This window comes from Fukomys damarensis, unplaced genomic scaffold (assembly GCF_012274545.1).
Source record: "Fukomys damarensis isolate Sample0158 unplaced genomic scaffold, DMR_v1.0_HiC HiC_scaffold_30, whole genome shotgun sequence".
Lineage (NCBI taxonomy): Eukaryota > Metazoa > Chordata > Mammalia > Rodentia > Bathyergidae > Fukomys > Fukomys damarensis.
The window spans coordinates 24,102,168-24,113,693 of record NW_022900942.1 but is presented as its reverse complement, the minus strand read 5'-3'; the positions used below and the strand labels follow the sequence as shown (position 1 = coordinate 24,113,693).

Below are 11,526 nucleotides of genomic sequence, written 5' to 3'. Positions count from 1 at the left end.
CTAGGCAATGACTTTGGCTTCAGGTAGGGAAGCCTCCCAGTATTTTATCAGCTGGTTGTACTAATGATTCTAAGTACTCGATTACAACAGTTTAAAATCTTTCACTCCTTCTTTCTCAAATTTTCCCACTTCTTTTTGAATTGTTTTAGAGATCTGTTCAAAATCTCTTTCTCCTTGTACTTTCACTTCCCATTCTCTTATTTTTAGCTTGCTATATTTTACCTGATTTGTTAGCAACTGTCACTTTGGCCTCAGTTTCATGTTTTTTGAGCAACGTAATTTGAGTACCTTCCCATTTTAGCCAACTCTTTATTCAATGGTCAACAATACCTTTCATGGTAGATATGTGATGAATGTAGTCAATAAGTAGTTCTGAAAACATAAAATTCAGCAAACACTTGTTCTTGATGTAACTGGTCTGTCTTCTCTTCAACCTCTGATAGCTGAGACAAAGCTCTAGTATGATCCTCGGACTCACCTAATACAAAAGCAGCTGTACTGGATCAAAGCTCTTTTCTATGACAGACCAAGGCACAAAGTTTCCTAAGTTGCTGGTCAAAATCCTCAAATTGCTGCTGCTTTTCTTCAAACTATGCCTGCCACTCATTCATCTTGATTGTCACTTTGTTGACAGTGTCAGCCTCCTTGTTCACCCTCCTCAATATTCCTGCTTAGCTCAAAATCTGTGTATTAACTGTTTTAGGGACCTCTGAACATTTGAAGAATCGCCTTCAACCAGGATCCTAGTAAAGGTGAATGGTTTACTGTTCTTTGAAGATATCTTTCCAGAGATGTTCTTCATTTTTCTGCAAACTCAGTGGATGATGAATCTTCTTTACCTACTTTTGACCTTGGTCACATCTACTATGCTCTTCTCTGGAGCTGGTGGCACAATATAACCAACATGTAACTACTTGCTTGCTAATTTGCTATGCAAACCAAGAAAGACACTGCATCTTCTTTTAACTGAAAATTCACTCTCACTGATCATGGAAAGAGAAATCTTTGCTGTTACTCTGTATGCCATGTAAGCACTCATGCCATCACCAACTGTCTCTGGATCTGACATACCAATTTCTACATCAAAAATATCTCCATTTGCTTCTTCAGTCTCATCCCTGGATCTTTCAAAGACCACAGGAGCTAAAATACTCTTTGATTCAATTCTAGAAACAATGAGTGTAGTAGGGGTGTGACAGCTGCAACTGCCAGAGAAGGTTCTGAGGACAGGACAGGGTCCCTTTCTGAGCTGTCCAAAGAAACTTCTGTGGTTTTGGCAAATAGATCTTTTCTGCATCATCTAGTATGACATCTGATGGATTGGGGCCATTGGAGTTTGCCCTCCATAAGACTGGCTGGTTCTGGAGAAGATGGATTGCATTATAAGGTTCAAATGGTATAAGTGAGAGTGTGAAATAGGAAGAAAATGCTAAAGGGGAATTGGGAAGGGGAGGGAAAAGGAAATAAAGGAAAAGAAAAAAATGTGAAGAAATGGAAACAAAGTCTTTGTAAATAGAGAAAGGTGAAGGGGGTGAAGGGAGGGCAGAGGTATTAGGAAAAAATAAGAACCAAGATATATCATGTAAAGGTACAAGATCCTAATGATAAATGTATTATTGGCTTTAAATGTACCAATAAACTCAATGAAAAAAAGAACAGTAATAGGTAACAGATTAGCATATCCATCTGATATAATTGTGTCTCTATATACTTCAGAAATAGAACATTCTCTCCAAGGTACAGATGGTGCTGGTCTCCAACTCTTCTCAGTGGGCTTTGGGTCTGCCAGCGGAGGTGGCTCCACTGGACTGCCACCTTTGCTATCGGGGACTATTGCATGAGCTGGGCCTTGCAAACGTCATGTGAGCATGCACTGCAGGGCTTCATATTCTTATCTGCTCTTTAAAACCATACACAAGCCAGGCATGGGGGCACACGCCTGTAATCCCAGCACTCGGGAGGATGAGGCAGGAGGATTGCTGTGAGTTTGAGACCAGCCTGGGCTACATAGTGAGTTCCAGGTCAGTCTCGACTATACAGTGAGACCCTGTCTCAAAATAAATAAATAAATAAGTAAAAATTTAAAAACCATACATGAAACACTTCTTCGTGTCCGTTGCCTATTTTCCAATTGTGTTATTTGTTTCACTATTGACACCAGCCCTATGTCAGATATATGGTTTGCAAATATTGTCTCCATCTGTAGCTTGTCTTTTCATCTTCTTAAAAAGGTTTCTCCCAGATCACTAGCTTTTTAAAAATTTGGTAAATGTAATTTATTTGTTTTTTTTTTAATGAATGATGGATTTTGTGTGATGCCTAGGAAATTTTCACAAAACTAGGTGTTAAAGATTTTCTATTATGTTTTCTTCTGAAAATTTTAAACATTTTAGGCTTTACATTTAAATCTGTAATTTATCTTGAGTTAATTTTTATATAAGATGTGAGGCTTAGTGTTTTGGTTTTGTTTTTAAGTCCATGGATATTCCATTGTTCCAGAATCATTTGTTGGAAAAACTCTCCTTTCTGTACTCTTTTGTTTTTAAACTACTGTCAAAAATTAGCTGGTCATATGAGAACCTGTCATGTAAAGGTACAAGATCCCAATAATGAATGTAACTGCTGTACTGTATTGTATACCTAAAATGTACCAATAAACTCAATTTAAAAAATTAGCTGGTCATAGCTATGTGTATCTACTTTTGGATTACCTATCCTATTTCACAGATCTATCTTTATATACAATCTTGATTACTGTTGCTATATAAAAAAAGTTTTTATATTAGGCAATTTTTCTCCCTTTATTCTTCTTAGCAAAATTATTTTAGGTAGACCTTTCCATATAAATTTTAGAATAATCTTGTCTATGTTGCTACAAAAATCTTGCTCAAATTTTGATAAGAATATTTTAATTTTCTCCTTGCTTTTCTTTTATGTAACAGTTTTCAAAACATTTTAATTAACAGGCTCTTATTTATATTTTTGTTTTCCAAATAACCCAGAAAGGTAGGTGGAATAAGATATTTTGAGATGAGGATACTACAGTTCAGAGAGGTAAGGCGATCTTCCCGGTGTCACAGAGCTACAGAGGCCAGATGCTCCAATATAGATCTTTGTTCAGCAAAGATCAGCTGCTTGATTAAAATTTAAAAAATATGTGGTATAAAAGCCCCTAACTTCCCTTTGAAATCTGAAGAAAATATTAACTTCTGTTATGATTACCTATAAAGATCAGACAAATAAAATTCCTTACACATCCTCTTTCAAGGGCTAGAATAAAGGAGAAAGTTTGAATTTGTTTACTTTGGCAAAAAAATCAGCACTAACAAAAAACACAATTTCATGGCATCAGAGCAAGTCACAGGTTCATGTGAAACACTCCCTTCTACCGCACCATTTTCGTCACAGGCAGCTATAGCTCAGAGTCAGCCATTTCCTGCCTTTTCTTTATAAATTATAACCCCCATGAAAAGATTGAACGCCAGAAAGGAGATGAAGGAACCAACCCAGGGAGATTTTTGTTTGTTGTAGTTACTGGAGATTGACCCCAGGGCCTCCTTGCACATACTAGACAAGAGCTTTACCACTGAGACCCCATCCTTTTATTTTGAGACAGGGTCCCATTAAGGTGCCCAATGTGGCCTCAAACTTGTGATCCTACTGCCTCATCCCCTGTTCAGACAGGATTGCAGTCATGCACCACCATACCCAGCTGGGAGTCTTCTCTTCTACAGGGGACTTCTCTGTGGTCGATATTTCATTGTAGAGACTGGGTATAAATTAGTCTCTGGTAAACAAATAAAGTACATGTTATCTTTCAGGTTGTGCTTTATTGCTTTGAAATTGAACTTGTCAAGGTTCTTTCTCAAGAATTTGTCATCTTGTCCTAACAGGAATTATACTTTAAAGCTCTACCAATAAGAATCTTGATTTTTCCTCCCAAGAGTAAGAAAAATGGGTTTCTTTGGGTTATCCAAGTTAGCTTTGTTCATTAGCTATGTTCATTCAAGTGTATGACAGAATTGACCTAGTCCCCATGTAACCTCAGCAGCATCTATATTTGATCAGGGAGAAGAGTTCATTTTTAATATCCCACTTCTCCTAATCCATTATTCATGATAATCCAACCATAAACCTCCTTTTGAAGATCAAATGGTTCTTTAATCCATTTACTTACTGCATCTTGAGTTATAGAAAAATAATCAGAAGTGTAAGTGGGCCACTATTGCAAGTTTCTCCTGGAGCCTATTAACAAGGTAACAATTCAGCAGTGGTTATATACATACCAGGTGGGTCAAAATGTGGAACAAATCACATTGTTGATGGTGCTTTTCCAACAATCAACAATGGTTGTTGCTTGGTTGGTTGCCTTTCCCTGCGCTCTTCTTTCTAACTTAGTTTTTGCTGCATCCCTGCCTTGCTTGCCTTCCCAGAATCCCATCGATGAATTAACAAAATTTAGCCAGCCCGAGAGCTAATTAGAGTTTAAACTTTCCAGTAAGTGTGCCATTAATTCTCATCATCCCTCCCTTATCAGGTTAGCTGAAACCATTTAGGGAAATCACCCTAGGCCTTTGAACTCTCACAGAGGTAGGAAAGCAGTTATTTTCATTAAGCCAAAATGCTAAGTTCTACTAGACTAAGTTTCCCTCTCTACTTATTCATGTCCTCTTCCCTCATTACTGAGGGACTGTATCAATTACCCCAAAATGACCATAGACTGTGTTGGCCACTGTGAAGCCTCTTAGCCTCCAGAAAACTCCAAGGTCATTACTACAGCTCTTTCTCTGCCTTTTTACTTACCATTTGAGAGAAAAGATAATCATTTTTGAACTAGTCGATAAAAGAAATTTAGATTCCAAATTAACTATAAATTCTATAATAGTATTATCCATTGTTAGGATTTCCTTTGCCAGAGGAGTTGGATTAACTTAAACATAGCAAAACTCCTGACTCTGATCACTAGGAGGGTTTTTTTAATTATTCATTATGCAATAACTCAATGTTCTTTGGTTAAGGGAGGGAGGAGCTTTCTAAATAAAAGTGCAATCGCAGGATAGATGAAAAGCCTTGCATTTTTGTGCCCTTTCCAGATGTCCATCAGCATAAGTTCTCTTTATTTGAATTATATGTATCCACAAGAACTTTTGTGATAGTTGAAGCACCAGTAAGATGACTGGAAGAAAGACAAGAAAAAATAAAATGAGCCTATGGCCCAAAGAGAAAGAACAAGCGGCAAGCAGCTCAAAAGGCAAGATGCAGAGCCTGAACAGGGAGGGGCTCCTCAGCATAAACTGGTTTCTGTGGGTTGGACCAGGACACTCAGGGTTATCACTCAGGCGTTCTGCTGACCCCAGGGGACCAGGGACCAGCTCCTCTTGCTCAAGATGCAAATAGGGTGCTAAAAAAGAAGGGATTTTACTAAGTGTTTTTGGGAGACTAGAAAGGACATAAAAATACTGCATTTTACACCTTTTAAAACAATGGCTCATTTAGATCATGCAAAAGAACTCCAAGAGCATTTACTCTGCTTTTTCCTGTTGCCCAGGGAGAAAGAGTTAGTTGATAATAAGGTGCCAAAGGATAAGGACATTTTGAGATGGGGGCAGGACATGATATGTATTACCTCCACTAATGTGACAGTATTTGGTGGTGGAGCCTTTGGGAGGCAATTAGAGTCAAATGAGGTCACCATGGTGGGGCCCTATGATGAGATTATCACCCTTATAGAAGAGGCCACACTCCTGCAATCCCAGAATTCTGAGAGGATGAGAGAGGAGGATCCCAGATAATAGCCTAGTCTGAGAAATTTAACAGTTTGTAGAGACCCTTTCTCAAAATTTAAAAAGAAAACAATGATGAGGATGTAGCTTAGTGTAAAGGCCTTAAATTCAATCCCCAGTGCCAGAGGGCTGGGCTTGAATGCTTGTTTTTGCTCATTGTATCTCTCTGTCTTCCCCACCTTCATTCTCTCTCTCTCTCTCTCTCTCTCTCTCTCTCTCTCTCTCTCTACTTCCCAACACCTCCCCCCACCTCCATATCAGAGTTCAGCAAAAAGACAGCTATCTGCAAGCTAGGAAGAGAGCCCTCATTCTTCAAGACTCAATCCAGCACCTTGATTCTTGATTTCCCTGCCTCTAGAATGGTGAGAAACAAATATCTCTTGTTTCATGCACCCAGTCTGTGATGTGTTGTTCTGACAACAGAAGCTGACTGCAAAAATGACTCTCTACTGAAAGGGTTCCTGATGAAGGGAGCCCATGCAGGTGCTGCCAGAGAAGTAATCTGGGAAAGCAAGAGAGAGGGTGACAGTTCATTTTCCCTTTTGCACATTTGCTGGCCAAAGAGAACTAACCTATGTATAGGATTATTCTTCCTATGAATAGTCTTTCCAGGGACCAAGGCTCAGGAAAAAATCTCTACCCAGGTGAGGTCAAAGAGGTGATGCTAAACCTTCAGGAAGAGAAGCAAACAGCCACCCTGGAGCCATGTCACTAATCCCTACCTGTCTTTATTCACACCCAGCCTGCCCTTCCAAAGGGTTTGTAACTATCCATGTTCTTTTTCAGCTCCTGCCACTGCACTTGGCCCAAGAGCTTCTCTCCCCATCATTCTGTGACTTCCAAGGATCACATTTCCATCATTTACTAACAATATAACCTTAGGCAAGATGCTTAACCACACTGATTTACACAGTGAATTATAATACCTTCCCCCTAGGCTTGTAGTGAGAACTTAATGAAATAATATGTAGCAGGCATCTGGTACAATTCTTGGCAAAATGCTCATTTGATGAAGCAAATATAAAGCAGAGGGGGTGTGTGCATGGTGTTGGGCTTCTAGTAGCAGAAATGCAGCCCAAGACAGTACTGAACAGCAGGCTGGCATTTTGCCCTTTATCTTTCTTCAGCCGCATCGGTGCAGCCATTCCTTCTGAACTCCTGCAGCATCCCCAACTGCTTGCAGCATGTCGGCTTCTACTCTTGATTAAAGGTCCAAGGGAGGAAATCCACGACAAGCAAGTACTTTCCAGTTGTTGCCTAAAAGCAACAATTTTTTTTTTAATATTGCTACTTCCCTCCAGTTGCTATTGCTTTTAATGGAATTGCAATAGTAATGTTGTCCCAAGGTGATAAGCTACTACGACTGAATAATATCCCTGGATTCTATTTCTTTTATTAAATAAACAACAAGTGGGACCCAGGCTCATCTCATGAATGTTAATGTGATCAAGATAGTTGCCCTCTGGAAAAATGTGTTCTAATTGAGTCGTGAGAAAGTGTACAAACAAAAGGAAATCAATAGTCTTCAAAGGATTAGAATTCCCAGAGGCTGGATGGGACAAGAGAAGTCATACTGTTTTGTCAAAATAGTGTTTCTGAAAAATGTTGCAAAAATCTATCTTTCTGTATATAGGATGGGTTCAGTTAAGCATTTTCTTCTTCTTTCTTTCATTTTTTTTTAAGAAGCTTTTTCTGCTTTAATTGTTCATCTGCATCAGAAAGTCCAATATCCCTGAGGTAGGATCCACCTCAGTAAGAAGGGAGCGATAGTTCTCCTACAGGAAGATTGTTGCTTCATTAGGTGCAACGTGGGTCACCAGGTGTGAACTTGGCCCTTCCCAACCTAAGGCTTCACAGCTCCAAGACGTTTCAGCAATGGTTCACTGTAAACCCGGATTCACCATCTTCATGGAATAACCTTGTCTCCCACTGAATTTCCTTTTCCTTCCTTTCTCGGGCTTCTGCTCTTTGCCTTTCTTCAAGTCTGTGCTTTGCTTTGGTTGCTGCATCAATGTCTCTGATTTTTAAATTGAAAAAGGCAGCGGCACTCATACTCGTTCTGATCTTCCAACTTCCTCACTTTCTTCTTGATTACGGGCAACTTCTTAGTATCTACAAAGGCTGTATCGTCCCCTGTTGCATACTTTGTGTACATTATACCATTCCATTCTCCTTCAACTGAACAGAAAGACTGCTTATCGTTTGGAGAAAAAAAAATCTCTCAGCAGTAATTCTGCTTCTTGCCCCCACAGAAAGGTCTAGTGTGGAAGACAACTATAGCCTGTTTTGGAAAAATTAATACTGCATTCTCTTCCTAACTCCACGCAGGGCACTGTGAGGATAGACCTTCCATAACCATTAGGGCACGGGAGGATGTAATGTTTGTCATAGTCTAGACAGGAGACACAACCCTGCACTCTGTTGTCTGCCCCAATTGACATCCCAAGGAACTTTGCTTTGGTCCAGATATGAGCATTGAATTGTATCTTCTTGTTAAAACACTCAGCATAAGAGGCTGAAATTGGTGGATGATGGGAAACCTGCTCAGCTACGAATGTTACACTGTTTTTAGAAACCCAAGGAACAGGTCCTTCAGAAACTAGCTCTGTGGTCTCTTCAGTATCACTTGGTAACGTCCAGTGACCCTGAAAGATCTCACCCAAAATGGGGTTGTATGGCTTTTTGGCAACTGATCCTTTTCTTCCTGCATGAAAGGCTGCGAGGTACCATTTTACAACCTGAACCATTCGATCCCTGGGATCTTTCTGGTCACTAATGCTCACAAACAGGTCTGGTTGTGCAAAAATCTCTGCATACATTTCTAAAAGAGATATCCTTTCAAGAATAAGTGTTGGATGAACTTAGTAAGACCCATTTGGAGCCTAAACTGTGACAAGAGGTGCATGATGACATTCTTCTGCTCCTCCACGGACCCTGACTCCCTGTCGTCATCTCTATCTTCATGTAAATCAAAAGGGTCAGCATCACTTGTTCCATTGGACATGGAAGAATTCAGTGATTCTGTGGTGTCTGGGCACTTTAGGCTATTTCCCAAGCTGTTGTGGGTCAAGAATGAGGCACATCCAGAAGAATCTATTAAGTGCTTTGGGGATGAGCTGCTTTGATGGAATTCATCAGCATAGCAGAACTCATCTTCACTTCTAGAGTACGAGAACTCTGGGACTGCATTTGGAGACAAGTTGACATGGCTTGGAGAAGTCAGGCTGCTTCTAGGTGGTGAATGCCCACTGCCTGTACTATTTGGTGTTGGAGTCTGATGATGTCCCAAGGTAGCTAACACAGGCCCAAGGGATAGGGAAGATAGACACCGCTCTGATTTACACAACTGAGCAGGTTCTAGAGGTAAGACAGTCTGGGAAGGCATTGTTCTGATCACAGGTTCCAAAAAACTAGGTTGATATATTGCATCTACAGGATTAATAGTACTTTTAGCAATCTGCAGCAACACAATGCAGTGTTTAATGGATTCTACCATGCTATTTGTTGTCTCCTTGAGAGTTTCGGTCTTTTTTCTCTGTTCATCATCTTTACAGTTTTGAAGTTTGTTGTTGAAAAGCTTTAGTTGTTCTATCAAAATCTACAGGTAAGCATCAGCCTCTGTCAGTTCCTTGTCAAAGTCTTGGACACTAGGAACAAATCCTGAATCTAAACCCTGAAAAAATGTTCAGAATCTCTGGTTGTCTTAGTTACTTTTCTCATTGCTGAAACAAAATATCCAACACCCAAAGTTAAAGGGAAAAGGGCTTATTTAGCTCACAGTTTGTAGTGGTTTCAATCCATAATCATCTGGCTCCAAGGCAGGGTGGCTTGGCATAGGGGTTTCACAGAGGAGAACAGTTCATGGCAGCCACAAGGTAGCAAAAGCCCATTTTATTTTTCTGGCCAATGAAGTATCAAAATAATTTGGTCAAATGTTGATATGAAGACATGGCTATACTTTCATTACACACGCTATAGAACCTTGCTTAATGATCAGTTAGGTACTTTCTCAGAAACTTGGCATCTTCCTAAATGGGAATCAGGCCAGGTATATCTTCAAGCTTTATAGAATTATTTCTGCTTTCTATCTAACCCTTCTTCCATCTAGTTCTATCAATTTACTGTGACATATTTGGGTGCCCTATGATTTTCATCATGTACCCCCTTGCCAAAGGTAAATCAGATTCCAGCCTCACTTCTTTGTCCTCTTACCTTTGCATTAAGAAGAGATCTAAGGCCAGGGATTTAGCTCAATAGTTCTGCCACCTGCCACACAAGCGCAAGGTCCCAAGTTTGATCCCTGGTACCAAAAACACAATTTAAAAAAAGAAAAAGAGAAAGAAGAGATCCCTGTAATTTACCTTGAGTATTTGTGCAAGAGGAAAATAGCCATGGTCAAAGTTGGTTAGCAAATGTTTCCCAGTGATACAGATATATGAGCAGACACTTTACCTGCATTAGAAGTGGAGTATTTGTCCTGGGCTTATGGGTGAGCACATCTTGCTTTCCAACGGAAGCCAAGCAGTAACATGCCTTTTGCAGAAGTTTAAGGTATGCTAGCTTAATGATGTTGCTTTATTAGCCTTGGCCTGTTACCATGAGAAAGAAACAGAAAAGGATTGTACACTTGATGAATCAGGTACTGATCAAGCACTGCCATGTGCCAGCTAGTGACCAATTGGTTTTCAAGCAATAGTCTGTAAAGTACTACAAAAGGCAATATTTACATTCATTTCTCTTGGGCAATGAGCAGTAAGATGCAGTTTATTAAAAGTTCTATTGTCTGAATGATTGTACTCAGGGTTAGAGGTAGGAATTCTTTTGTGACTGTTGAGAAGGGTATGACCACATACAAAGACTTTCTTTATACACATAGCAAGGCAATTATTAGTATCAAGTTTTCTGATACTCCATAAAACAAATGCAACTATCTCTGACCTATGGCAAGAAATAAATTGAAAACTCAGTCTGAGTTTTCAGAGTCAGAGATATGTAACAAGAATGACAAAGTATTATCTGAGCACCAGATATTACTATGGCAAGCTCTTTGGATCAGAAACCCAAGAGTCATCCTCAAGCTATCTCCCCTTTCTTTCCTCTACAATAGAGTGCAGAAAGATAAATATTGTAATTCCTAGGGTCCTGGGTGGCTAGAAGTGACTATACTGCACAGTTCTAGCTGATGAGATGACATAGATCAGGAACAGATTTGGCCAGCACAGTTCCTCACTATTGCCCTTCCTTCCTTCTTTGCCCATTTCCTTTCCTAAAACAAGTGTAACAGGGTGCAACAGTCATCTGGACACCATGGAAATGAAAGCAACTTGCTCAGGGGAAAGGACAGGAAGATAAATAATACTTCTCCATGATGACATTTGGAGTTGATGTTCTTGTCTAGATCTAACCATACGCCGTCTGTTGCATGTGACTAATAAACCCCTTATTGTTCAGGTTGTGCCCAGCTTTGTCATTCTGCCACTTATCCTACTGACAGGCGTTTACATCTGTTTTTTTTTTTTCTCTCATTGAGTTTATTGGTACATTTTAGGTATACAGTACAGTTACATTCATTATTGGGATCTTGTACCTTTACATGACAGGTATTGGTTCTCATTTTTCCCCATACCCCTGCCCTCCCTTCACCCCCTCCTCCCTTCCCTATTTGCAAAAATTTAAAATGAAAAAATGGAAATACATTTGTTTAGACTAAAGCCTCCCTGGGCTCATACTTGGTACTAGACAA

At 39.8% G+C, this 11,526-nt stretch overlaps 2 pseudogenes; both read right to left on the bottom strand.

Annotated features, from left to right (window-relative positions):
- Positions 1-6,916, bottom strand: LOC104876712 (annotated as a pseudogene).
- Positions 6,917-7,626: 710 nt separating this feature from the next.
- Positions 7,627-9,323, bottom strand: LOC104876713 (annotated as a pseudogene).
- Between the last annotated feature and the right edge of the window lie 2,203 nt (positions 9,324-11,526).